At 53.9% G+C, this 22,505-nt stretch overlaps 1 protein-coding gene across 3 annotated transcripts in view; it reads right to left on the bottom strand.

Moving 5' to 3' along the window:
- SMOC2 (SPARC related modular calcium binding 2) overlaps positions 1-22,505 on the bottom strand; it is a 163,174-nt gene that overhangs the window by 15,924 nt on the left and 124,745 nt on the right. The window lies entirely within an intron of this gene.

Here is a 22,505-nt window from a genome sequence, read left to right as displayed (position 1 = left end):
GTCCACATACGCTTCTGGGCTCAGTGGTAAAGAATCTGCCTGCAATGTTTGAGACCTGGGCTGGATCCCTGGGTCAGGAAGATCCCCTGGAGGAGAGCCTGGCAACCCACTCCAGTATTCTTGCCTGGAGAATCCCATGGACAGAGAAGCCTGGTGTGCTGCAGTCCATGGGGTCGCAAAGAGTCAGACATGATTGAATGCACGCACGCACACACACACACACACACACGGGCAGGTTTATACTTCAGGACACCTATGTGGGACACGGGGAGTAAGCTCATCGTCACAAAAGGCCCAAAGGAAAAGCACAGACGTTTCCAACCTTAAGATTAAAAGCAAAATCGCTACTGTGTATCAGCTCTAGCTTTTTATCTTTTCTAATATTTACAAATTTTTTATATTTATTTTCATATTTTCTACACACTTTTTCATTCTAAACAAAGAGGATTTCAGGCTTGAGGCTGTGCCTTGATTACCGAACATTCAATAATACACTGGTGAGCATCAGAGCTTGGCTAAAGTCTACGCCTAAGGGCCCCGGGAAGTTATTCTCCTGGAGACGTGGTCAGAGGAAGCCGGGCTTGGAGAGCCCTCCTCCTGGTGCTCTCCTGCCCAAGGCTCCTTGGGCTGGACGCACCGCACTCAGGCCTGTGGTTTGGTTCTCCTTTGGGTGGGTCAGCTGAGCCCAGCACGTGCGCCAGGAGTTGGCACCAGCTGATAAGTTCAGCGGGATATGTACTAGAGAGACAATGTGTGTCCCCAAGCCCCCTACACTTCTCAGGGGCAACAGCACGTCCTCCACATTTGTGTGATAGCCATTAGCCATACCTCCTGTGAAAAGCAGCACTTTTACCCTCAAGGCGCTTATAAATAAAGCAGTGGTGGTGAGAGAGGGGGGCTGATGGTGGCAGAGGTGGGAATCCGCTTGCGGGAGGCACCGGCTCCTCGTCTGCCACGCTGGGGACTGTCCAGGGAGCCAGGAAGCGGGGGCCTTTGAGGACACACGTCCCCATGATGTGGTGTCCTGACCTGCAGATGCCCTTTCCAGGATGAGGGTCACTGGTGATGGCTCCCGACCCACAGGCTTTGTCCCCTTCCCAGGATGAGGGTCGCCGGTGATGGCTTCCGATCCACAGGCTTTGTCCTCCCCTCCCTGTCTCTCCTGAGCACAAGGGCTTGAATGATCCCTGACCACGAGACGGGTACGTGGAGCTTCTTGAAGGCCACGGAGGAGGAGTCAGCAGTGACCGTCTTCTCTCGAAGCCTGGCACACCAGCACCGGACGTGACGTGAGGGTGTGTGGGCACCTCCCCCCACTCGACAAGACAGACCGCGGGGCCACGGTGGGGACAGAGAGGGGGCTCCTGAGGAGATGTGGCCGGGTCCACGTGGTGCTGCCCGCCCTCTGGAGGGGCTCTGACCGCCCGGCTCAGCTCAGTGCCCCAGCGTCTCTCGGAGAAGCGGGGTCACCGTGCTCGGGAATCGTGTGCGTCTATTTACAACTCAGGAGAGAGCGGTGATGCTGTGCCGGGTACAGAAGCCCCGCTTCCCGCTTCTGGGCACACGCTTTTCTTTGCTCACTGCCTGCTCGCCACCAGTGCACCCAGAGGTACAGGCAGGTGCTGCTGAGAGCAGTTCTGATCTATTCCCTGAGACACGGCCACCTTCCTGTGGGGGCTGAGCCAGGGCCCTTGGATGGACGGCTGCTGACTGGCAAGTGTTCTCGGGCTGGGAATGCAGTAACAGTGACAAGGTTCTTACTGCAGCCCCAGGGATGACGGCCACGTGCCTGGCAGGCACGTACATGGCACCACCCAGAGCGGCCCCTGCCCCAGGCCCGGGGGATCTAAGGTGACCTCCCGTGAACGAGGAATGGCGGGTGGAATCTGGGCTGCAGAAGCAGACAGAAGCCTGGCTGATCCTGGCGACCCAGGGGTGCAGGGAGGCCTCTGCCCCAGGGGCTCGGCATGAAGACAGCCGTGGACGCAGTGCCCCTCACCCCACAGCCCAGCAGCCGCCCGGCCTGGCCGGAGGAAGGAGCCCGCGGGCAGCCTGGGCCCAGTGACCTGCGGCCACGAGGCCTGGAGCCGGCTCGGGCGTCCGGACAGAGGCCAGGTGCTTTCTTCCTGCCACCCCTCCAGGGGACAAAGCTTCCCTCCCAGACTCCCGGTTCATCTCCCTCCAACGGCTTGCTCTAGAGCTCAGCCCTCTCACACCCTTTATGAGGAACTGAAGAAAGAGCCGGGCTAAACAACCACGTAGCCGGCCTGCGTGTTCTCACACCACAAACCGTAAAAAGCCCTTCAATCTCCGCCGTAAAAAAGAGGCCTCTGCTCTACGATGTGCTTGTAAATTATACTTTAAAGCACCCATGACCTTGACTGGATTTCAAGTGAGGTTTCCTTTTGCTACACTTTTAAAATGTTAAGAGTGAGCCAGTGTTTCCATAGCCACCCCAGAGCATTCAATCAAAGGTGATTTCTGCCGACTCCCTAACTGCCAATCAGCGCCTGGGTCTCTGCAGCAGAGATGGAGCCTGGGCTCAGAGGTCCGCACCCTGCCCTTCACGTCCGCAGAGGCTTGGCGCCTGCCCTGGCTTTCCTCCCTTCCTTCTGCCGGGTCAGAGCCCCCATCACAGCAAAGCCTGCTGAGGAGGGGGGGAAGGATGGGAGGGGGACAGGGAGGGGAGAGGGACGATGAGGAAGGAAGGAGAAAGCAAGGGACAGGCACACGCAGAGTGTGAGAGAACTCTGCCACGCAACCACAGTAACCGCAGAACGGCGTGATGGTCCACAATGCAGTTGAGGAAACAGGAGGTGAAGGGCACGGCCAAGGATGCCCAGCGACCCACCAGCCAGGCTCTGGGCCCCCTGGGTTTTAATCACCCAAATGCATGGGGTGATCACCTCCTCAGAGCCCCAGCACAGAAGCAAAGCTCATGAGATGACAGAGGGGCTGTGTGCTGCCTGGGAGGGGAGTAGGCTGTGGCCACCGCCACTCACAGCCCCAGCCCCCTACCCCTGCACCAGGCAGCAAGTGGAACAGGGACCTGCACCATCTCTGCACCCTTGTGATTCGGGGGGAAATTTAAACCAGGCATGAGGGATGAGAGGTAGACCCCACCCCACCTCCGGTTAAGTGCCCTCCTCAGCCGCTGTGCCAGTCACTCGCCTGCAGACTCTCTGCTCTGCCGAGGCAGAAAGCGGATGCCTCCAGGAATCTGCTCAAACATCTGCATCTCAGGACCAAGTCAAGCCCCAGCTGTGATCAGTTTCAATGCAAAGGCTAGCGTGAACCTTCACAGATAAAGAGAGTAAGGAAAGCTGCCTCGATGATTTTTCTGGTTCTTCCCTAAAGAACGGAAGCAGTTATGTCCTTGGCAGGATTTGGGCAAGTCACCAAAGGCTGGGTGTCGCAGAAGCAGAAGGTCGGGTCACATTCTGGAAGTGACTCAAGCAACAGGTCTTGGGTTTGGGGGTTTTTTTTCCCTCTATGTCCAGACCTGTCACTCAGAGCCAAAAATGGTGAATTCAGTCGACAATTTGATGACTGAGACAAGGAACTACAGCTGAATCTAACCAAAGAAAACTCCATACTGAAAGCATCCACTGCTGAAACCTTCCTAGGGTGAGGGTGCCAAGCCCCCGGGACCCCACGGCCGGCCTGCCGGTCTAGCTGGGTCCAGCTCAGAGGACACGTGCGTGAACAAAAGCACACGAGGGTCATTTTCTCCTTTTAAAAAAAAGTTTGCCCCTTCCTCATACCACTCCAACTCTTTGCCTGAAATTCTTCTCTTTTTTTGAGTCACAAATAGCCTGACAACATTCCAGACTTCAAAGCTGTTCTGAGGTTAGTGACCAAAACTTTACAGACCCCATAGGACTCGCTGCCCAATCCTGCACTGTCCTCTGGGTGGGGCTCCGGGCCACGCTGACCGCAACCGTCCCCCCGATGGAGATTCGCCTCTTTGCTCACCAGCCCTGCAGCTCTAAGTCCGACCTCTGCTCCACTCTCTGTGCCCAGGGACCCCCACGCCCACCGCAGCCCTCCAAAGCCTCAAGTCTGCCCAGGACCCTGCATGCCAGAAGCCTCAGCCTTCCTCCAAGCTCCTGACAAACAACAACAAAGACTGTAACAGCAAAAAAAAAAGCTACTTGATACCACTCCCACAAAAGACACTTTAAAAACATACTTCGCCCATGTCTGACTCAGTGACCGGCACTGTTTGAAACTATGGCCCCAACAACACAGGGTTTCCTGGCCTGACAGATGAAGCTGGATCCAGGGAGTGAACAGTCCAAAGAGGTCTGCACTCATGCTTATATTTCCATCAGAAAATGTGTACTGATGTCCTTCAAAGGAGCAGCCTTTCTCTTGAGACTAAAGCCCCAGGCATCCATGTGGACCAACCCAGAGGCGCCAGTGGGCTGGGTCGGCGGAAGCTGGTGGAGCTGGAAGCCCCTGTCGCTGCGGCGGGGGCAGGGGTCGCCGGCAGGGGCTGCGCTGATGCTCCCCCTCAGCGAGCAGAGCAGAGAAGTGAGTCTCGGGTTTGTGCAGCTGCCTCGGGGTCGGGTCACGTATCACGCAGACAAACTTGCCAGGGCGTCCTGGTGGGAGGCAGCGCCCCAGCGAGGGCTGCGTCCTCGGGTCAGGGCGTCCTCTGGGGCCCAGGGCTCGGCGCCGAATGTCCACTCCACAGAGCGGTGCTCGCGCATCAGGACACGCGTTTACCGAACAAACACTCAGACTTATTCTCACCCACCTTGTGGAACAGCTTGGAGCGAAAGCCCTGGGCATTTCTCACCAGAACCTGCCTGTTGAACCTGTGAACATTCTGTGTGGAAGATTCTTGCTTTCAAAGCTGCCTTAAAACAGATGAACCCACACCCCTGCCTGCGTCAGTCGCTCAGCCATGTCCGACTCTTTGCGGCCCATGGACTACAGCCCACCAGGCTCCTCCAGAAACAGAGGGTGGGGGTGGGGGCTAACAAAAATGCTGATGCAGATAGAGAATGAAGGCTTATAAAACGGGAGGGTGGCATGGGGGCTGGAAGCCCCTCGAGCATCAAGGCGCCCCTGAAAGGCGGCCTGGGGATGCAGTGGGCTGCAGGGCTCTGTGCTCTGAAACGCCGTTCACAGAGCTCCAGCCCCTACGGGACCACGTTCAGTGCCCGTCAGCTCTGCCCAGGAGGAAGCCCCTCTGAGTGACCCCGCCACCGCCGAGAGCCTGGACACCGTCGGAAGAGCAGGGTCACATCCTCCGTGGAGGCTCACCACTGCCTGTGCCGCAGGGAGATGGCTCTGCGGTCTGGAATATAGACCCTCCCCGCGGGAGCCCGCCAGGCGCCTTCCCCTCGGTCCCCTGGGAGCCCGCCGGGCACCTTCCCCTCGGTCCCCTGGGAGCCCGCCGCAGGGCGCAGCCCCCTCGGTCCCAGGCACCAGACCCGCCCTCCTCAGCTCAGGACCCTCACTCCTCAACGCCTGTGCCCCTCATCTCTCATGAGCATCTGAAAAGCCCTCGGTAACGGGCCCTCTGAGTCCAACATCACACAATGTCGTGTTGGAACAAAGCTCAGAAACTGACCAAGAGCCACGTGTTTTCTAAAGAGCGGAGGGAGCCAGGAGGGAAGCCATCGGCACTGAGGCCTCTGCCGCGCCTGGAACTCAAGCAGAAGCGCGGAGGCAGGCCTAAGCGTTCCTGGCGCTGCACAGGGCGAGACCCCGCAGCCGCCCGGGGACACCCAAGCAGCCCAGGGGCCCACCGTCGGCCCGTGTTCGGTCTAGGAGCCGCACCCTTGAGAAGGGCTGCGAGCCCCCACCTCCTGTTCCAGTCACAGGCCTCTCTTAGGCCTCTCACATATTCTGAGTGCGTCCCGAATGATTCCTTGTCATGCACATTCTTCAAAACTTAAGACTGGAACTGTCCGACAATCCCACTTCTGGGTATTTATTCAAAGAAAATGAAAACCCAGGTCCGAAAAGATGCATGCACCCCAGGGTAGAGAGCAGCGCTATTTACAACAGCCAGGATGCGGAGTTAATGTAAGTGCCTTCCACAGATAAACGGGAAGAGACGGTGCGTGTGTACATACAGTGGAATACCACTCCGCCGTAATAAAGAATGAACGTTTGCCATTTGCTACAACGTGGATGGTTTTGGAGGGTATTACTCTTAGTGAAATAAGCCAGGCAGAGAAGTCAAATAGCATATGGTTTCACTCATACGTGAAACCCAGAAAGCAAACAACCAAACAAAATAAAAGAATAAACCAAAAGCAACCCCCAGATGCAGAGAACAGGCTGGGGAAGGGAAGGGGAGGGAGGAGCAGGTAAAGGGGTGCCCTGTGTGGTGACCGGTGGAAGACCCACTTTGGTGGGAGATCAAGGCCGTGCAGACAAGTATAAACAGTGCTGCGCATGTGAAGCTTACACGATTTGGTTATCCAGTGGGAACTCTTGGGTTTTTTTCTTTAATTAAAAAAAAATAAAATCACAATTCTTTTTGGTGAGAGCTAACTAGGGGAGATGTCCATTACAGCCTGGGCAGGAAGGGGTCACATTCAGTGACCTCCCGCCCACCCGTGAGCCTACAGGGTCCCTGAGAAGAACGTCCCCGTGAAGGTGGCTCAGCTCCACGCTCAGAATGAGGTGGCGGTGTGCATCAGCCCTTTTCTCTGAGGAGCAGACTAAGACTCAGAAGGGAGAACAGACTGCTGGACGGTGGCCACGCCAGGCTCCCCAAATCCAGGCATGTGAGGGTGGTGTGTCCTCCTCCTGGAACCCCCTGGTCTATGTCACGGCACCTCTGCACCCAGCGCATACCAAGGACACCGTCCCGGGCTCACCTGCCTGTCATCTCTGAGATGTAGGAGTTTGTCCCAGAAATGAAGAAACAGGCAAAATGCTTTCCAGACCTCTAGGGAGGAGGCAAGCCTGCCTTGGTTTCTCAAGTTTTCACCTATCAAGAGATTTCGTATATATACATTTCTCCACATTCAAATGACTAGCTGCAACTTTACCCAAGTTTATTCTCTTGCTCATCCACAGCCCTGCTTTTTCTGGGCAAAAGAAATAGAGCCTGGCCAGGGAAGAAGGATTGAAGGCATCTTAGTTCACATTCTTCGGGGAGAAGTGGGGGCTTGATTGGCTTGTTCCCTCTCTTACACAAACTCCTAATGGTTGGAGCAACCTCCGTTCCCAGGGGATGTGGATCCAACTGGACCAGACCTTCCAGGCTCCACCTCTGACCACCTGCTGCGTCTCCGCAGGTGACAGAGGCCAGTGGACCTGCCTCTGGTTCAAAGGCTGCAGGAAGAAGCTGTGGCATCAATGGACAGACGAGAGTCTGCCTCCAGGGAGCTCCCTGAGGAAGGGCCGTAAGGTCTTGTCTTCCGTTTTCTCATTTCCTAGAAACCTTTGCAGCGACGTGCCTGATGAGGACTTGAATGCTCTCAGGGTAAGCTTGGAGACAGCACAAGGAGGAGGTCGTCCCTAACAGGCTGGAGACAGGAGTCTAAAAACCATGACTCAAAGTGAAGGGGCATCCTTTCAGAAAGGTCACATGCATGCTTCTCACCTGGATCTGCAGTCGCTGACTGTAACCGGAAATCCCAATCTCCTTAGAAAAGTATGACAATATGATTTAATACGAAAACAAAGCCACAGAACCCACATCCACCTCCTCCTGGAATAGAGCTCTTCCAAACAGGCTCCTAGGCTTATTTACCTCGCAGCTCTTACTTCTGCCTGGCGCCCAAGGGGCTCATTCTCCCTGAAATAGCATCCACCCTCTGCCCACTCGTGTCTTTCCCTTCCTAACAATTCATCTCATGCCCACTTTCCCAGAACACGCACTGCAGGGCCTGGCGGGCATGGACCATCTTCTCCTCCGACCTCCCGGCCACACCATCAGCCTCCTGTTCCTGAGCCGAGTTCAGGGCTGACGCTCTCACGCATCATCTCCAGGGCTTCTGGGGGGTTGGGTGGGACTCAAGTGCTTGCCTCAAGGCCCTGCCACACACCCCTTGGTGTCGGGCCAATCGCACAGGTCTCTGCACCCAGAGAGCCTGCTGTCTACCCCACACTACCCCTTCCCACGACAGCACAGGCTCTCAGCAGCTGGGGGGCCTCTGAACCGAGGCAGGGCTGAGCACTCTAGCCCTCGCTCGTCAGGATGTGATCACGCGGAGTGACTGTCAGCGTCCCTGACTTCTTCACACGTCAGTGGCATTGCCAGGAAGACACAGGCTCCTCCTTCTCAACGTCCTGCCCACAAACTGTGATACGAGCAGCCACCCCTGGGGAAGCCTGTGCTCCCTGTGACCTCACCACGGTCTCCACCCACACTGCACACCTTCACACACGTGTGTGGGGGGTCAGTAGGGCACAGCCGTGCAGATGAAAGGCGCCCTGCAGTTATATTTACGGGGGGCAGGCACTGACAACCCCAGGGAGACGGCAAGGTACATGCCCTACATCAGAACAAAATTAGATTTAATAAATGAGACAGACATCAACATCCAGAAAAAATAAGGGTAACGCAGACCGTGGAACGTGAGGGCGAGTTTCACCTCGGTGCCTTTGGTGTAGACGGGCCACAGCGGGGACAGAAAGCCAATCAGAGGAGAAAGCCCAGCGTGGACGGAACAGGACTGAATGGGCCGGAGGCCAGGCCCCCTTCTCGATGCTGGAACTGCAGAGAGCCTGTCTCCAGGCCCCAAGCGCAGCAGTGCAGGGGCTGACGGCACGGCGCCGTGTCTCGGCAGACAGCAGTCTGCCAGGCTCTGCTTGTAAGGCCCGCCAGTGTCGGCCTGGGGCACAGCCTGAAGTGGGCAGAGGCGTCTCAGCAGCGGGGCAGCCCGTGGTCTGTACACACGCACCTCCGGCTAATCCGAAGTGAAGTCTCTAGAAGACCAACGGTGGGGACAAGTCTCTCGCGCAAACTGTGTGCGTTTTTCTTAGATTCTGATAGACTGAGCTCCTCCCAGACACTGGGGGCCTGGAGTGTATCTCTCCTCGGAGGCTGGTTACACAAGGAGCCATTTGCCTCGAGAATCACATAAACTGGGAAGCCTCATGATAACACAGACCAGAGAGAAGAAGGCCCCTTCTATGGAGGTGGGGGCCAGCTTCTCCTCCAGAGGCTGCTGGCTCCACGCACACACACAGAACCGGGCAAGAAGGCCCTGCACCTCGAGGGCCATATTGTCAGCCTAACAAGGATTTTTAAGCAGGTGCAGCCCGAGTCTCCTTTAGCCATCGTCCTCGGAGAGACCCCTGATTCAGAGGGACATGGACCCTCTGAAGATAAAAAGGCTGGAAAATACGTGCTTGCGTACCTGCTGAAGGTAAGTGGCTCTGAAAGTTTGCTAACCATATACCAATAAGTGATCACTCACAGTCGTAAAGGGTTGACCCAGAGCCTGTCTTTGGGGGCGACGATTAGAGAGCAGGGACCTTGCATCTACGGCCCAGGTCATGCAGATTGCGGTAGGACTTTGCAGCTAACAGAGGTGAGCCGAGTGGTTGCAGGCATGTTTGTGGGAATGTCATGGCTAAGCTCCCCTGGTAACCATGTTGCCCTGGTAACCACGTTGCCCTGGTAACCATGTTGACACCGACTCTTTTCTAAAATGCACATAAAAGTGCAGCTGCCTCCCAGACTCCAGGCCATCCCAAGTGCTCCAAGCTCGGCCTGCAGAAGCCTTGCACACGTGGCCAATTCCTTCCAAAGAGGAAACATCACAGAGGCCAGCAGCAGGGTTCAGGCACTCCTGTCTCCAGCTCCCCAAGCCACAGCGGCCTCGCCCCCACCCCGAGGAGGAAGTGGTGAGTCTGGTCCAGGCCGTGAGCAGAGCATCATGCTGTGGGGGGACTCGGCTTGGGCCGAGCTGGGGATGAGCTGGTAGCATCCACATTTAAGGAGAAGAGATGCCTCCAGCGTCCGATGTCCTCCTAAGCAGTTAGGAACTCGTCCCTAAGGCATCAGGACCTCTCCGTGTCCCACACTCAGGACTGGACGCCGGTCAGGCAGAGGGGTTTCTGCACCCACCGGTGCTGCGATTGTTGACTTTTCATTTCTTTTGCATGGAAGCGCTCAGCTCAGCAGGTCCCTGGCTGACTACAAAAGCGGGTCAGTATCCTCAGCGCGGCCGGGACAGCATGCGGCAGGGCAGTGACTGTGAACGCAGGGTCCACTTCCTCCTCGCCAGGCACCCCCTTTCCTGGTGAGGAAGCCCAGAGGCTTCTGTTTGTTTCTTCTCAGCTTCGAGCTGCTTCCTGACAGTCAGCGGGCACTCTTCGCAGGGTGGGCGGGCACAAGGGCACATCTACCTGCCGGACCCAGGGGTCCTGGGCCACCTGCCCCCAGCCCACCTTCACTGCACAGATGCCCTCGCAGAGTCCAGGAGGCAAATGACACTTTCCAGGAGACGGTGCGTGAAACCTAACGGCGAACTGAGGCCAAGGCAGTTACTTTTACTAAGAGGATCTGTACTAAGATACTAAGATCCTAAGTTACTACTTTACTAAGAGGAAGGAGCCTGAAAATAAGACCGTCAAAGCCCGATGCCAAGGCAGAAACGAAGCCTAAGAACACGCGTGAGAGCAGGACCAACCTTCAGTCCAGAGCACGTACAGCCCCGGCCTCCTGCGGCCCCGCCCCCGAGAGCACACACCGGGAACCACTCCGGACTCACTCACAGCCCCGGCACCCCAAGTCCTACTTCCTGTCTCTGCCGCGCTGGAAATGGACATCAGGCTGGGGCGTCCTCGTGAGTCACCTGTAGCATCACCCTTCCCCACGCGTCCTCATCTCCAGCTCCATCCCAGACGCCTGAGCCAAATGGAGGAGGGGCAGCGCGACACCTCGCATCTCCCAGGGGCCCAGGCGTCTGGCGGCTCTGGGAGCAGACCCTGCGCGGGAACCTCTGCACAGACCAGCGGGAGTCCTGCTGCACAGGATGTAAGGGACAGGGAGTGGGCAGGGAGTCCGCCCATTCCTGTTAATTCTGCTAAATCACGCCTCATCAGACCAGACACGACACGAATGGTGCCCACTGTGGCTGGGCGTCTGTGGGTGTCTGTGTTCCCTGACCAAGACCAAGGACAAGAACTTTATAGCCATTCTTTTGTGGTTCCCTTAACAGTAAGTCACTGGGGGTCCAATACATCCCTTCTTATAATGAGAGCCACACTATAAAGAATTTTGATCCAGTAAGATTCACGTAAATGTGCGTATGCTGAGTACATCATGAGAAACACTGGGCTGGATGAAGTACAAGCTGGAATCAAGATTTCTAGGAGAAATATCAATCACCTCAGATATGCAGATGACACCACCCTGATGGCAGAAAGTGAAGAGGAACTAAAGGGCCTCTTGATGAAAGTGAAAGAGGAGAGTGAAAAAGTTGGCTTAAAGCTCAACGTTCAGAAAACTAAGATCATGGCATCCGGTCCCATCACTTCATGGCAAATAGATGGGGAAACAGTGGAAACAGTGGCAGACTTTATCTTCTGGGGCTCCAAAATCACTACAGATGGTGACTGTAGCCATGAAATTAAAAGACGCTTGCTCCTTGGAAGAAAAGTTATGACCAACCTAGACAGCATATTAAAAAGCAGAGAAATTACTTTGCCAACAAAGGTCCATCTAGTCAAGGCTATGCTTTTTCCAGTGGTTATGTATAGATGTGAGAGTTGGACCATAAAGAAGGTTGAGTGCTGAGGAATTGATGCTTTTGAATTGTGGTGTTGGAGAAGACTCTTGAGAGTCCCTTAGACTGCAAGGAGATCAGATCAGTCCATCCTAAAGGAAATCTATCTTGATTAATCACTGGAAGGACTGATGCTGAAGCTGAAACTCTAATACTTTGGCCCCCTGATGTGAAGAACTGACCCATTGGAAAAGACCCTGATGCTGGGAAAGATTGAAAGCAGGAGGAGAAGGGGACAACAGAGGATGAGATGGTTGGATGGCATCACCAACTCAATGCACATGAGTTTGAGTGAACTCTGAAAGCTGTCGATGGACAGGGAGGCCCGGCATGCTTCAGTCCATGGGGTTGCAAAGAGTCGGACACGACTGAGAGACAGAACTGAACTGAAGGTTTCATGTGTAACTCTGACTGGCATCAACATGATTCTCTAGCTTAAATAGGCATCACCTGCATAATGCAGGTATCATTATGGTAACACCTAAATGATACAGGCCCAGTTTACTTAATATCAACATGTCATCTATAAAGACCAGAGAAAATCCCCTTTACTCGGGGCTGAAGTGAAGACTGAGTGAAACTCTATGTCGAGCTTTGCAATGGATGCCTTGTGAGTTTTCGACAAGCTCTCCCCAATACGAACGCCGCTGCGCTTCTTGCAGCTGCTGCTGGTTTGTCTGGGTCTCCTCGGACCAGTCATTCACAAGCCTGTCTGTGTGTTTTTAAATAAGAAATGAACTCCCCACATCGGGGGAACCTTCTGCAGGATCTAGCCCACACTCCTCAACGGCACGTCGTCCCATTTTGCCGAGCCTCCATCCCACCTTTTCCTTTTACTGCTCAAGGACCTCTGTGCACCACATGAGTCTCTGCTAGCATCTTTGGTCTCACATACTCAAAGAATTTACATAGACAAGGCCTGGATGCTAGAGCCAGCAGATAATTAAAGAGATCATTTCACCCACATTCACTGATTAGAGCCAAGTCACCGTCGGATAGAAGCACTAGGAATCCAAACCTTCTCCCTAGAGGGGGCTTCCAGAAAGGACTGCGCTTCGGGCATCTGCTAAGGGAGCTGGCGGGAATCTCAGGCCCACGCCAAGTAGGTCCTGCTTTGTCAGAGTTGAGGGAGGCGTGCCGTGGGCCTTAGAGAGATGGCCTTTCACAGCCGACAGCCTTCCTCCACCAGGGCACAGAACCGGCCCGCTGCTGCCACTCGGCGTTCTGTGCCCCAGCTTCCTGGTAGGGGAGACCCCGGCAGAGCTATTGAGACAGCACCAGCCTCATGCAGGGGAAAGGCGTTGGGTCAGTGGTGGGGAGACAGGCACTGCAGCAGCTCGCCGGACACGGGGCAACCTCATCTCCACTGAGTTTGGTGGCAAGAGGTCAATCGGACATAACGCAGGAGCAGACTCTAGGGCTGGGCTTTCTGGGAGAGTGGGATGTTCAAGAGGAGGCGGTTCACTCAACAGGAAAGAGTGAGCAGATGACGCGGCCTGACTGGGAAAAGGGGGTGTTACCAGGAACGGGGCTGTGCACGGCTGTCTGTCTTTCTGGCTCCTCATGTTGTTCCTTCCTTTTCTTCAAGACTTTTTCTCCACTAGAGAAACTTTAAAAACAAAATTCCTATTCTGTTGCATTTGAATAAACAAATTTACCCTCTGCAAGGTAGCAAGTGGGGATCATTTAAAAGGGTAAAATGTTAAACAAAACTTTGACTTCACTTTTAGAGCCTGTCAAAGGGGCCTCCCAAAACTGCTGTTTCATGACAGATGATGCATGTTTCTCAGGAGATTTTAAAACTCAGAAATATAACACTTTCCGGATTTAAGGAATGATAGTATTTCCTATCAATCATCAGATTCTGAGATGTGTGATTTTTAACAGAGGGGGTTGTCTCAGATTCTCCTGAAATGAGGTCATTATACATTTTAAATACGTTAATGGATATGTTAGTTGATTTAAAAAACAAAAGCACAGAGAAAAGATGGAGGATGAGAACTCAAAATTCAAAACCTCTTCTGCTGTAAATCACACTTGAAAAATCTGTCTCAGGGATTTCTTAAAGTTAACTAACAGCCAGAGAGCAGTCCACTTATCTTTTTTTGGTCAGAGGGAGAAATCCTTGATTTTTCTGAAAAGAAGTTGCTCTTGATTCAACAAATCAGAAGAGAGCTAAGAAAAAATTACATCTTCCCAGGAAAACATTCTAGAATTTTCTGTGTCCTGCTGGTATTCATTATAGACCAGGTTTGGGGACGTTTCCCACCGTCATCGGTCATCAGGGAGTGTCCACGCTGGCCAATGTACAGCTTACGTACTTGAGCCCTGTGGTCTCCGGCGGGCCAGTTAAATTCTCAGGGACTGAAGTTATCAGGAAGGATAGAGCTCGATTTCTACCATCGCTCGGCCATTCTCTCAGCCCGGTCTCTATTCCTAGAGGAAGAACCCGTGTCTGGCCAGGCCCCCGCGCGGGTAGTTGGATCTGGCCTGTCTCCACTCCCCACTCCCCTCGCGACTTCCGCAGGGGGGTGCTTTTCACTTTCACTCCATGGTGTTGTCGTTGTGCGGTGTGGGGACCACCACACTCTGCCAAGCGAGTCCTAACCCAGATGGTGTATCTAGGGCATGGGCACAATATTCCTGACGCTGGCACAGTCTGGAAGAGGGCTTTTAGAGTGACATCGTGATGTTTGCAGATATAAAGGGAAACTTCTGTCATGTGGGAGTCTCCATTCCGTTAATTTTTCTAATTGCTACAGCATTGCTTTCTTGTTTAAGAGCATCCATCCTGGGGTCATAAAACTGGAGCCTTCGCTCCGGAGTGTTGCCACTGGGTCCTGAGGAGCTGGGTCCCCCAGAGTGTCTGGCCTCTGCCAGCGGCTCCATAGGCTTGAGTTTGTAAAGAAGGAATTCAGTGTTATGAGAGAAAGCTAAAGCAGAGGAGCTGCAGTGCGGTTGCTGTGTTGGGATCTTACGAGCAGAACAGGGGGATAACGGGATGAGCAGAGCGGTTCCGAAGCAGGCTGGAGTGCCGGCCGTGGGGGCGCGCGGGAGGAGGCCTGAACCGCCTGTGCGGCGGAGAGAAGGGCCCGGGACCGCTTTCTCTGGGGCCGTGTGCCAGCCAGGCCGCAGGTCCACAGGCTGAAGGCCGACGCCAGCTACTCGGGACCCCACGGCCCATCTAAGATCAGGATCAAATCAGGGAGTGTGGGGTGCGCTGAGAAAAGACCAGCGGAACAGCGTGTTTACAGTGAAGTGCACAGAGCTGCTGGAAAGGTCGAAAGACAGGTGCAGCTCTGGCTTCAGGAGCTCCCCAGCATGGAGATGGCATGAAGAGCCACTCGCTACAGAGAACCGAGAACCGGAGGGACCCCAGGCAGGAGGGGCCTTCTAGGCCAGAGCCGTGGGACACCCGACCCGTCCTCTCCTAAAGCGCAGTTTAAGCAACTCTGAATTCTGGGAGGGCATTGATCTGGCTATGGCAGGATCTATGAGGACAACGTAAATTAATGCTCAGTTGACCAAAGAGTTCATTCAGGTTTTTCTGTAAGATGTGGGAAAAAATGGAATGAACTTTTTGGCCAACCCAATAAAAGGGAGTTGAAACCAATTAAAGTCAATTTTATTATTCTTTCAAGTATATACCGTACTTGGGAGGTTTGTAAAATCGTTGAGACAAAATGTTGTAATAAATAGACAGGAATTATTTTTCATAGGATAATTGTTTAGCCATAAATTTAACATATTTAATGGTGTTTGAGAACAGTTTGTCCTCTTGAGTTATTTAAACTGCCTGTGAAACATGACTAACACTATTAATTTGTCTGGCAGATGCTTTTTCACAATTAATACAGATCTAAACTCCTCTCCCTATCTCTTCAGCATAGTCAGAACTCCCAAAGTGACGGAGGCCAGGCGTAACTACGCTAACATAAGCGGCGTTAGTTCTCCCTGCCATCTGAAAGAATCTTCTTAAATTGGCTATTTAGACTTTAAAACCATATACGGCTTTAAAGAAAACAATGAAAGAAACACAAGTGAGATTTCTTCTAACATATCCCTGGGTGTGTAATGCCGGAGAGGGGTGTTTGCCATGACCCCCACCCTAAGCTTTCCTCCCTTCCATCTTTCGAGTCAGGTGACAGGTCCACCCAACTCAGGCCTTTAAAAGAAGCTGCTAAGTCACGTCAGTCGTGTCCGACTGTGCGACCCCATAGACGGCGGCCCACCAGGCTCCCGTCCCTGGGATTCTCCAGGCAAGCATACTGGAGTGGGTTGCCATTTCCTTCTCCAGTGCATGAAAGTGAAAAGTGAAAGTGAAGTTGCTCAGTCCTGTCCAACTCTTCGTGACCCCATGGACTGCAGCCTACCAGGCTCCTCCATCCATGGGATTTCCCAGGCAACAAGCTAGCCTGCCTTTTTCCTAGCATTGGTGAGTTAACTTTACCTCACTAACCCTCCTTTACTGTGTCTGTCTAGCTGTCGGAGCTGCAGCTTCCGGGTTTTCTGCATCACGCACAATGCCGCTGTGCTCAGAGCCGCGCGTTTATCCGAGTGCCCCTCACCTACTGCAGCTGGAGCCCCAAGTGCCTCGTCAGTGTCCCATTTCCACATCTTTCCTCACCTTCACCTGGTGGCTCAGCTGGTAAAGAATCGGCCTGCAATGCAGGAGACCTGGGCTTGATCCCTGGGTTTGGAAGATCCCCTGGAGAAGGGAAAGGCTACCCACTCCAGGATTCCGGCCTGGAGAATTCCACAGACTGGACCATGGCGTCACAGAGTCGGACACAACTGAGCCACTTTCACTTTTCCCAGCCCCAAGGCCTCATTTGCTGACACCCTGCCCCGACGATGACCGTGTTCATCATCGCCCGGCCCCAGCGATGACCCCTGGATGACGTCCACACGGCTCCCCAAGCCCAGAAGCAGGTGTGATGTAAAAAGCACCTTAGTAACCACCAGACCCAGCTCCAGGCAGGCCCAGGGCGAGACCCACAGCGGGAGCCCCTGCACAAAGCTCATGAAGATGCCCCTGACGGAGACGGCACATAGAACCGGGTGCAGCCGCTCAGCCCACGGCCAAGAACACACTTTCACGGAAACTCAGAGAACAATCTGAGCAGCGGAACCTGCCCACTTTCTTGGTTAAGAGGTAAGTGAGTGGATTAGCTGTACAGGGACCCCAGGCCTTTTTGTCTCTGGACACACCGCCCCTGGCAGCTCACAGGCTGCTCCCGGCGACAACAGGACGGAGATCGGCTTCTCCCACGTCCCTCGTGGACTTTAGACGCACACACTCGGTTTGGGGAGGATGATTCTCTAGGGTTGAGACGTGCATTTTGTGGTAGGGAAGCGGGACATGTGGGTGGGCCAAAGCCAGTGGGGCCTCATCCTGGGGACCTGATCTGGTGACGACAGCCCACACAATCAGGGGGACACCTGGCCGGCCAGGGAGCCCCAGGAGGCTCCTGCTCCTGGTGTGGACAGGGCTCAGAAAGCTGCTTAGAGCCTGCCTGGAGACCTGGCCGGACGGGGTCCATGTGCCTGGCAACAGCTGAGAGAATTCCAAGTCAAGAACAGCGGACCGCCCACCAGCAGTGGGCACAGGACAAGCCTGCAGACCGCCTTAGTGAGTGAGTCAGAGACGGCACCAGAAGGGCTATGGAAAGAAAAAAGTCTCTCCACTTGCCTGCCCCTTCCCAGCTACACTTTTACCCAACATTGAAGATTTTCACGAGGTCAGACCTCTCACCCCCGACCCCAGGGCGGGTACAACCCGAAGGTTAAGGAAAGATGCTCCTCAGGGTTTATTCAGTAGAATTAAGAAATAACCTCTACACTCACTCTCTCCATTCACCGCCAAGGGCTTAAAAAATGGGAAAAGTGCCAGCCTCGTAAGTCACTTAACATTTGCAGTGACCTTTATTGTTCTTTCCTCCGTGTGTTAGAAACACGCCTTTGCTTCCTCATCTTGTTTTTATTTGTTCTGGTTCTATTGCGGATGAGTAATCACCGCAATTTCCTCCAAGCCTCCTCCAATTTCTCCTCATTCTCTTAAAACAAACGGAGAAAGATATCAACGAGGCTAAATATTCTGATAAAAATCTCACTAAGACTCTGCCAAGTGGCGCATCGCGTTGCTCCCCGTGTCTTGCCTTTTGGGTGCCTTCTGTCCGTCCAGCATCTGATCTCATCTTTATTTTAAGAAACAGTAAGCAAAGCGTTCGTTTCACACTCAGTCCCTTGTGTCTGGTCAGGTTTTTCCCAGTTCCTCGTGAGTGATCCATGGCACATCTGAGATGGAGCCGCTGGTCCCCCGCGTCTCGGGATTCTCGTGTCATGAAGCCTTAGGATGGAAATGACTTGTGTGCTTTCAAGTGAGCTTGTATTTGCAACGTCTTTTCCTCAATAAAACTGGACTTAACGGTCCATTTCTTTGTCACGCTTCTACAGAATGCAGTTTTCTTCTAAAGGATTAGTCATCTTATTCAGCTACAAAGTTAATATTTTAAATTTCATATTTAGTCATCAACCTCAACCGGTCAACTCATCAACTGGTCAAAACATAAACTAATGGAGCTCAGTCCCCGTGCCAGGCTGCTCAGAACAGTCCTGTCCATGTCCAAAACTCGACCCACACTTGGACAGAGTGAGCCAGCAATGACGCTTAGCTGTAAAGTCATCAAACAGCTCCTAAGAGCAAAAATGTTGTTTAAAGTCCTCCACTGTGCATGGCACACCTGCCCTCACCTCCGTGCAGCTTAGTCCTGGCCCAGCCCAGGGAGGCAGATGCCAGGGAGCCTCCGGGAGGTGGGCCCAGGGGAGAGCCGACCTTGGCCACCCACAGGCCCTCAGACAGAATGCTCCGTCCCGATACAGCTAGAGCGCAGCCGGGCTGTGTAGCTTGCATTTCCAGGGCTGGAACACTAGCACTGCCTATTGTCTGTGGAAGAGCCCCGAAGGCCCAGTCAGCCTAGGGGGAGCCCCACTCCCTGAGAGCCGGGCATGCTCAGCACAGGCGCCAGTCAGGACGAGTTTCCTCTGGGAAAGTGTGCTGGGCTGACGTAAGGGCCATTTTATGCTGCCTCAGGAAATGAAAATTAATTTTGAAAAGGTTTAGAATCTGCTAAAATATTGCTTGAGAAATTCAGGTGGTGCTTTGAGGGTTTCTAATCAAAGCAGTCAATCCCAAAGGAAATCAACCCCAAATATTCATTGGAAAGACTGATGCTGAAGCTCCAATACTTTGGCCACCTGATGCAAAGAACTGACTCATTGGAAAAGACCCTGATGCTGGGAAAGGTTGAAGGCAGGAGAAGACGGGGACTGCAGAGGATGAGATGGCTGGATGGCATCACCGACTCTATGGACCCGAGTTTGAGCTCCGGGAGTTGGTGGTGGACAGCGAGGCCTGGCCTGCTGCAGTCTCTGGGGTCTCAAAGAGTCAGGCACGACTGAGCAAGTGAACAGCAATGAAGTGAAGCTCTGCTGTGCCTGCGGTCTCTGTGGCCCTGAGGAGAGAGGCTCCTTGGCCACTGGCTTCCACAGGTCCTGCGCGGTGGCCTCGATCATCCTCAGAGAGCCTTTCAGGTTAGCAGGGGCCATGGTCTCCACTGGGCTGAGCCAGGTGCCAGTGCTGAGGGGGTGCAACTGGTGGCTCTGGTTTGGGGGATGAAGCAGAAACGTGAGGAGGCCGCTTTCAGGCTCCTGGAAACCTAAGACCCTTCACATTCACTCACCATCCTCGGGCCTGAAGCCCCTGAGAGCCAGCAGAGCGGCCCTCAATGGATGGAGGAAAGAGAGGGGCACAGAGAGTAAGGTCCCCTCTGTGGACTCACCTGCCCTCAGAGCTCTCTCTACCTGCCCTCCATCCTTGAGCTCTTCCTTGTCGACTGCCTGTAAATACTTGATTGCTTGCACCATAATGATAACTAACAAAACCAGTGTCTGCCCATCAGAAGAGACTCAATGAGTAAAAAGCCAGAGGAGAGTGGAAGCCTGAGGAGCCTGTTAAAATTGTCTCAGAGAGACAATAAGCCCCCCAAAAAGTGCTTAAGTATAAAAGACACAAACGCACCAGTTAGAGGAAGTCATAAGCTCTAAAGCACAAAGTGACTTATTTTACTTTTTACATTTTAATATTTAAAATTAATATTAATTTAATTAATATTTAATATTTAAAATTTCCTTCATCTACCTTTTCCACCAACACCCTCCAGGGTCTGGTTCCTCAGCACAGATGGGGAACCCAGGTCTGAGGATGGGGGACCCAGGTCTGAGGCTGAGCACTTTCCAGGAGCCAAAAGCAGGCACCTCTCTGCCCACTGAGGCCTCTGCCTATGTCTCTGCAATGGGCGTGTGAGTGGCATCCAGTGGCCTTTAGCTGCCACATGTGGCTGTGTGTCTCTGCCAAGGAGAGAGGACAGGTGAGTTCTCCTCCTTGGCAGAGAGCCTGAGGTCGAACCAGAACAATGAGCTCCATCTGTGAGGTCAACCCCTCCACACTAGCAATCCCGTTGACTGAAGACACGCTCTGTGCCTCAGAGTCAGCAAGACCCCTGGGCAGATTGAAGTCTTCCAGTGTCGCTCAATACAGAAGAGTCAAAGGCCCAGAATAAGAAAAGAAAGGGGCTTCCCAGGCGGCTCAGAGGTATAGAATCCACCTGCCAAAGAAGGAGACGTGGGTTCGATCCCTGGGTCAGCAATATGCCCTGGAGAAGGAAACAACAGCCCAGGTCTGTATTCCTGACTGGGGAATCCCAAGGACAGAGGAGTCTGGTAGGCTACAGTCCACAAAGCTGCAAAGAGTCAGACATGACTTAGCAATTAAACAACAACAACAAAGGAAAAGAAGCCCACTTAGCAGCTTAATTTGCAAACTCTTTTCCAGGTGTCCAGGGTGCTGTGCTGGCTGGCGGGGGGGCATCCTGGGGTTCAGCCCCCAATCTCAGAAGGACCATGTGGGGCACTGGGGGGCCTGCAACTCGGTGCCTGCAAAGCAGCACTGGGTGCCCCGGACGCCGTGGAAACACACGGGGGGGGGGGGCATCAGAGGGCAGTGTTCTCCCTGGGGAGCCATGTCCTCCACAGACAGCCAGGCCCGCAGGAGGGCTGATGGGCAGCGTCCTGGGCTCAGAGACGCCCCGTGGCTGTGAGCAGGTGATCGGCAGAGCCCTGAGGATTGGGAGAGGCTGAGGGGCCCGGGCCGGCCAGAAGTCGGGTAGACAGATTATTCCAAACACCACCGAGATGAAGGGACACCAGCGCAAACCAGGCAGGACAGATCCACAGAGAAAGGTGTGGTCTAACACCTTTGTGGGAAGTCTCTCTCGCGCGCGAGGTTTTGACTCCTCTCAGGTATGACAGTCATTAGTGTGAGGCATATTACAGGGTCAAAGAATAACCTCTGAGTCGAAACCATGGCCCAGTTCCCAGGAACTGACCCCTCAGGCTGGGCCATGGTGCCTCCGCAGGGCCAAGCACTGGCCCCCCCAAGATTAAGTGACCACTTCCCCATAGTTAGTGTGAGCCTGGAAGTCCACGCTCTGTCCCACTCAGCGTGCGGACGAACACTTGGCAGTCAGCAACCCACTGAACCAGTGAGCTGTGCGTGAGGACAGTATCAGCCTAGCTGGGAAAGTGAGTGACCGTTATTGGCTGAAACTTAATAAAGCTGCTTAAAATGAGAACCATGCCTTTTAAGAAGAAAACGCATCAGCATTGGGCTGAGAAGTGTCTGCCTGCCCACCATGGTGCTGTATTATTTTGGATACCGTTTTCCCCTCTTGACAAGAACAGCCTCCATCCAGGAGTTATTTTAAGACCTACTTGTTTTTCCCTAATAAGGATAATTATCTTCAAAAAAGCAAAATGATTAAGTGGTCATGAATGGTGCACTCCCAAACATCCACGATTGCAAAATAAGCTGACCTTTTCAGGGTTTGCGTAAAAGGGCTTGCGTGCCCGGGACTCGGGCTTCAGGGCAGGGCTGGGAGGGCACCTTTGTGGTGGCAGCCTGCCCGCCCTGTTCCTGTCAGCGGGCGGCGCCCTGCCCCTTTCGGCTGGCGGGTGTGGTCTCTACCGCTCTGAGAGCACCCCTTCCTGCGGTTCTCCCGGAAGGGCTGGGTGGCCTGTCTCTAGGTGGTCCGTCTGACCCCCATACGAGCCCGCAGTGACATCACTCAGTGTTTCCCAATATTGAGGGTCAGTGGTCCCCAGAGGATGAATGGCCGCTCCAGCCTTTCAGCCTGGAGTGCAGCCCAGGTTCCAGGTACCGGAGTCCCCAGGCGCAGCCCCCAGAAGGAGCTGCGAGGGGCGCATCTGCCTGTCGTATGAACCAAGGGAGGTCTAGGTCTCTAATGAAGACCAGAGCTTGACCCCACATTCATTAACGGCATTGACATTATAAGGGCAAGAAGCACACACAGCTTGAGACAGAGGTAAGGCAGTTTCAGATAATCAAAAAGAAAAATGAGCCCCTCAGAGACAAAGAGCAGATGGCCTGAAGCTTCAGCGGCGTGGTTAAGACGGGCGAAAGGGCGGACAGCCGCATGATGAATGCGCAGATTCATTCTTCCCTGGTAAGAAAACATGCCGTCCACTGGCGCTAAACCAGATTGCAGGCAAGGGAGGGGGCCGGAGGACACCCCTGGGCACTCCTCCTAAGGCCGAGACGCACACACATAAGCCATCACTCTGGGAATCTTCTTCAAGGGTGTCTGCACCTTCAGGGTCTCTCTTCCTGCCCTTTCTCACCATCCCCCTCACCCGCCCCAAGATCCAGGAGGC

Source organism: Ovis canadensis, chromosome 8 (genome assembly GCF_042477335.2).
Source record: "Ovis canadensis isolate MfBH-ARS-UI-01 breed Bighorn chromosome 8, ARS-UI_OviCan_v2, whole genome shotgun sequence".
Classification (NCBI taxonomy): Eukaryota; Metazoa; Chordata; class Mammalia; order Artiodactyla; family Bovidae; genus Ovis; species Ovis canadensis.
Note: the sequence above shows the minus strand (reverse complement) of the source record. Positions and strands in the feature narration are given on the sequence as shown.